Source organism: Rhinopithecus bieti, unplaced genomic scaffold (genome assembly GCF_001698545.2).
Source record: "Rhinopithecus bieti isolate Rb0 unplaced genomic scaffold, ASM169854v2 scaffold_48354, whole genome shotgun sequence".
Classification (NCBI taxonomy): domain Eukaryota; kingdom Metazoa; phylum Chordata; class Mammalia; order Primates; family Cercopithecidae; genus Rhinopithecus; species Rhinopithecus bieti.
Window position 1 is genome coordinate 67248 of NW_016819017.1, and position 6485 is coordinate 73732.

Genomic DNA, 6485 nt, shown 5'->3' on the forward strand with positions numbered 1-6485 from the left:
TCTCTCTGTCACCCAGGCTAGAGTGCATGGCATGATCTCGGCTCACTGCAACCTCCACCTCCTGGGTTCGAGCGATTCTCCTGCCTCAGCCACACCCAGCTAATTTTTGCATTTTTAGTGGACACAGGATTTCACTACGGTGGGATGAAGTTGTTTATAGATGTCAGTTATATCCAGTTTATTAATGGCGTTGTTGAGTTGTTAAGTCCTTGGCTGATGTTCCGCCTGCTGAATCTGTCCATGTCTGATAGAGACGTGTTGAAGTTTCCTGCTATGACAGTGGATTCATCTATGTTTCCTACACTTCTATCAGTTTTTACCTCAGGGTGTTTGATTCTCTGTTGTTAGCACATACATACGTTAATGATTGTTTTGTCTTCTTTGAGATTGGATCCCCCTTGTCATTCTGTAATGCTTTGACAGAATCTTTATCCTTGCTAAATTTCCTTGCTTTGAAGCTGCTCTGTCTGAAAGTCATATAGCTATTCCTGCTTTCTTTTGATTAGTGTTAGCATGGTATATTTTTCTTCTATTTATTTACGTTTAATCTATATGTTTCTTTAAAGTGAGTTTCTTGCAGGCATCATATAGTGCACAGTTAGGTATTGTTTTTGATTGACTCTGACAATTTCTGTCTTTTAACTGGTGATTGACCATTGACATTCAAAATGATTATTACATCAACATAGTAAGATTAATATCTACCATATTTGTTACTGTGTTCTATTTGCTGTTCTTGCTTTTGTTTCCATTTTTGACTTCCACTCTGTTTCCATATTTTGTGGCTTTAATTGAGCATTTCATGATTCCATTTTCTTTCCCTTCTTAGCATATCAGTCAGTTATATTTCTTTTTGTATTGTTTTCCCTAGGATTTGCAATATACATTTACAACTAGTTTAAGTTCACTTTTAAATAACACTCTACTGCTTCACAGGTAGAGTGAGTACCTTATAATAACAAAATTGTCCTAATTCCTCCCTCCTGTGCCTTGTATCATTATTATCATTCATTTCACTTGCATACAAACATACACAATAATTTATATACAAAAGATATATACATAATCAAATATATTATTACAAATTGTTATATTAAACAAATGATCTGTTTGATCTATTGATCAGTTTGATCTGAATTGATCTATTAGATAAATTAAGAATAAGAAAAATAAAAGTTTTCATTTTATCTTAACTTATTCTTATTCCAGTGCTCTTCCTTTCTTGATATACATCCAAGTTACTGACCTGTATCATTTTCCTTCTTCCCAAGGAACTTTTCTTTAACATTTCTTTCAAGGCAAGTTTACTGACAACTAATTCCCTCAATTTTGCTTGAGAAAGTTTTATTTCTCCTTCACTTATGAAGAGTAATTTCACAGAATATAGAATTCTAGGTTGGTGGTGTTTTTTCTTCCCCTCTCTCAACACTTTAAATATTTAACTCCATTCTCCTCTTGCTTACACAGATTTTCTGAGGAGAAGTTGGATATGAATTATTATCTTGACTTCTCATAGGTAGGTGGTTTTTTTCCTCTGGGTTCCTTCAGATTTTTCGTCTTCATCTTGATTTTTTTTTTTTTTTTCTATAGTTTGTCACTTATGGTGGCTAGATGCAGTTTTTCTGTGGTATTTATCCTGCTTGAATGTTTTCGAGCTTTGGTGGATCTGTGATTTGGTGTCCTCAATTGAGAGAAATTCTCAGCCATTATCGTTTTTTAAATATTTATCTCCTGCTTCTTCTCCTTCTGCTCTGAATTCCATCACATATTGTTACAGTCATTTGCAGTTGTCTCACAGTTCTTGCATATTCTGATTTTTTTTCAGTCTTTTTCCCCTTTTCAGTTTTGGATTTCCATGAGATATTCTCAGGTAGAGATTTCTTTCCTCAGGCAAAAATGCAGTTTATATAAGCCTGTCCAAAGCATTCTTCATTTTTGTTACAGTGTTTTTAATCTATAGCATTTCTTTTTGTTCTTTCTTACCATTTCTATCTCTGATTAAACTGCCATCATATGATGAGCATAATATACTAACCTGTGAATGCTGACACACCACAAACTATTTTTTTGTATATCTGTGAATTCATACTGAAACCCTGGACCTATTTCAGCACCATAGGATTCATTATAATCCAATCTTTTTAAAATTATTTTTATTTATTTTTATATTTTATTATTTTAAGTTCTGGCGTACATGGTCCAGAATGTGCATGGTTTGTTACATACGGTAAACGTTGCCATGCTGGTTTGCTGCACCTATCGACTCATCACCTAATTATTAAGCAGCTGCATTACTGTTTTCCCTGATGCTCTCCCCACCGACCCTCCCCTGACAGGCCAGTAAGTGTTGTTCCAATCCCTGTTCCCATGTGTTTTCATCTTTCAGCTCCCACTTATGATGAGAACATATAGTATATTGGTTTTATGTTCCTGCATTAATTTGTGAGGATAATGGCTCCAGCTCCATCCATCGTGAACTGCAAGAACATGATCTCATTCCTTTTTATGGCTGTGTGCATTCCACTGTGTATTGTGTATGACATTTGTCTTATCCAGTCTATCATTGATGGGTATTTGGGTTGATTCCATATCTTGCTATTGTGAATAGTGCATCTGCATCTTTTTTCTTATTTGTAACTATTCCTGATAGAAGCTGGCTCTCATTATTTACAAACCATATTTTCACAGTTCAACCTTATTAATACCCATAGTTTAGAATTGGAACACCATAACTCTGTCAGAGAAAAATTTACAAAAATAGAGTATCAGTGTTTACATACAATCATTTTTGTCTTTAGCTTTATAGTAGCCAATCTGAAAGGTTGTCCAAAGTTACTTAGGTAATCTCTTTCTCATAATCCCACATCCTAGGTGACGTGTTTTAAAATAATTTTACATACTGTGAAATTAACCTGGTGGAGTTCTAATGGTTTTTGGACAAAATGAAGAGTTGTGTATCACCACCAATTTCTTAGTTCCTCTCCACCCCAAATTCTTTGTCCTGCTTCTTTGTATCAATTGCTCCCACCCCCACCCCCAGCAATCATTTTACTATTTTCCTGTCCTTATAGTTTGTGCCTTTTCCAGAAATTTAATATAAATGGAATCATATTAAATGGTAGGTCTTTGGTCTGGCTTTTTCACTTACCAAAATATCATTTAAGTTTTATGCATGTTGTTGGGTGAATCAACAAATGTTGAAACAACAAAATGTTCCTTGAACTGGCTTTATATATGGGTAGATGTTCACTCATTTACCAGTTGAAAGACATCTGGGTTGTTTCCAGTTTGGGGTAATTATAGATAAAGTTCTATAAACATTCATATACACATTTTTGCATAAACCTACATTTTCGCTTCTCTTTGATAAACACCTAGAGGTGAGTTTGCTGGGTCATATGATACATACGTGTTTATAAGAAACTTTCAAACTGATTTCCAAAGTAGCCGTACCATTTTGCATTCTAATGAACAATGTGTGAGTGGTCCAGTTGTCCCAGACCCTTGCTAGTACGTGGAATTATCAGGCTTGTGCGTGTGGTGGTGATTTTTTTAAAGCCTTTTTAGTAGGTATGAAGTGGTATCTTAGTTCAGCTTTTAATTTGAACTTCCATAATAACTATTGACGTTAAGCATCTTTTCATGTGCTTCTTTGCCGTCTTTTCTGGGTTGAATTGTGTCTATGAATAGAATCTTATTGGAAAATGGAGTCGTTGCAAAAGATCAAGTTAAGTTGAGGTTATCTGGATGGTCCTTAATACAATGTGACTGATGTCGTTATAAAAAGGGGAAATTTGAAAACAGATGCATGCACACAGGGAGGATGCTGTGTGAAGATAAAGGCAGAGCCCCACAACCACCCCTGCCACCACCTTGATCTTGGGACCTGTGGCCTCTGGAACTGAGAGATAATACATTTCTATTGTTTAAGCCATTCTGTTTGTGTACTTTTCATAGTAGTCTTAGCAAATTAATACATTATCTATATATCTTTTTTGGTGAAGTATCTGTTTAGAACTTTTACCTATGTTTTTGTGGTTTGGTTTGGTTTTCCTATTGCTTGCTTACTCTCTGTAAGCAACTCCCAGACACATTTCCTTCTTAGTCATTACGGTTCCATGATGGCTACAATAAAAGAAGTCTTGGCCAGGTGTGGTAGCTCATGCCTGTAATCCCAGCATGTTTGGAGGCTGAGGCAGGTGGATTGCTTGAGGCCAGGGGCTCTAGACCAGCCTGGCCAACATGGCAAAACTCCATCTCTACTAACAGTACAAAAATTAGCGGAGCGTGGTGGCATGCACCTGTAGTCCCAGCTACTTGGGGGGCTGAGGCAGGAGAATCGCTTGAACCCAAGAGGCAGAGGTTGCAGTGAACTGAGATCACAGCACTGCACTCCAGCCTGGGCGACACAGCAAGACTCCATCATAAACAAACCAAAAAAAAAAAAAAAAAAAAAATAAAGAAAGAAAGAAAAGAAAAAGAAGTCTTAACACAGATATTGATGGGATGGGAAAGTACCCTTGGTCACCCTAGAGAGCATCTATCAAGCTGTGTGCTGTGTTTATGAGAAGGCTGGGGAGGGATAGTATGGATAAAAGCCCTGTGTATGTGATACAGGATGAAAATCTGCAGTTGCAAAAAAAGAGCATTGAATAACAAAGGAAAGAAAGCAAAAGCCTTAATAAAATGAAGGAGTCCTGATGTTTTACTGCACACCGCAACCCTTTCAAAAGCATGTTATGAGCATGTTTTTAAACAGCCTTTTTGAAGTTACTAACTCATGATTACAAGGTTCACTTTCCTCGACTCCTGAGCTTCCAGAGGTCTCCCCTCCGCTTCCTGAGTATCATGAGGATCCTCTCACACAGCGATTCTCAGAAAAGGCCTTATAGTTTTGTATAAAATCAAGTCTGCAAATGTGAGATATTCAGAAGCTGGGATGTGGGTTTCCCAGCCTCTGAGTGAACACCTCCCTCCTGTCTTGAAGGGCTTTTAAGAAAACTTTCAAAATAGACTTTATTTTATTTTATTTATTTATTTATTTTGAGACGGAGTCTCGCTGTGTTGCCCAGGCTGGAGTGCAGTGGCGCGATCTTGGCTCACTGCAAGCTCAGCCTCCCGGGATCACCACCATCCTTCCTCAGCCTCCTGAGTAGCTGGGACAACAGGCACCTGCCACCACGCCTGGCTAATGTTTTTGTGTTTTTAGTAGATACGGGATTTCACCATGTTGGCCAGGATGGTCTCAATCTGCTGACCTTGTGATCCACCCGCCTCAGCCTCCCAAAGTGCTGGTATTACAGGTGTGAACCACTGCGCCTGGCCTAGACTTTATATTTTTAGAGCAGTTTTAGATTCACAGCAAAACACAGTGGAAAATACAGAGTTCCCGTATGCCCCTCCCCCCACATATGCACAGCCTCCCCCACTATCAACACCCCCAGCTGGAGTGGTATGTTTGTTATAGTTGAGGAACTTACATGGACACATTATCACTCAAAGTCCATAGTTTATATTAGGGTTCTCTCCTTCTATTGTCTGTACAGTTTTTATTTCAGTACAGCCTTTATTTCTGATACGTCTCTGGTCTTATTTTACACAACAAGTTTTTCCAGAGAGATAGGGTGGAAATGGGATGGGACTGGGGTAGATATCTACCAACTTTTCTCTCTGTATTTTCCTCCTTCCTTCATTAGATTTATCCAAGTTTGGCATAGTGGAAATTCCTTCTAGAATCTGGCCCTTTGCTAAGTAATAGTAGTAGTTTCCAGCCCTGCTAAAATTTTTTTTGTGTGAGTTCTCGCATAGCATTTCAAGAAGGCCTAAGAGGAGAATGAATCAGGGATTGCTAGCTGTCCACCAACAAAGCTTGGAAGTTCCTTTAACTCTTTCACAGAGATAGAGAGTCCCTCTGTACCTATTTTTATGCTGTTCCCACCTTCTCATTTTTCTTGGCAATTTCCTACTTATCTTCCAAGACTCAGCTCACCTGTCTATCCTCTCCATACGAAGACTTTCCTGAACTCCTAGGCTGAATGTCTTACATTGTTCTGTTTTAATCTCTATTTTCACACCTGTTTACTGAGTCCTAGATTATGGGGAAACACCATTATTCATCTTCAATCCTTATCCCATGGCAAATTGCGACTGGAAACTCTAGTAGATGTCTTATTAAGGGTGACCTTTGTCCTGGGAGGAGACCACCCCCATTAATTACAGAGGGATTTGAATATCCAGCATTGGAATATGGGACAGGATGACAGAGTGCTGTAGTGTTCCCTTATTTTTAATTCTGATTATACATTATTGTTTTGTATGTAAAAAGTGAGAACATCTACTTATGTTAACCTAGACAGGACTTTATTAAAATGCTCTCTTTAAAAAAAATTAGGTACAGAAATGATTTCTTGAAAATCCATTCCTTTTATTGATTTTATTAATGTTGTATAGAAATATAAAGTTTCACACACCATACTTTTACTAAC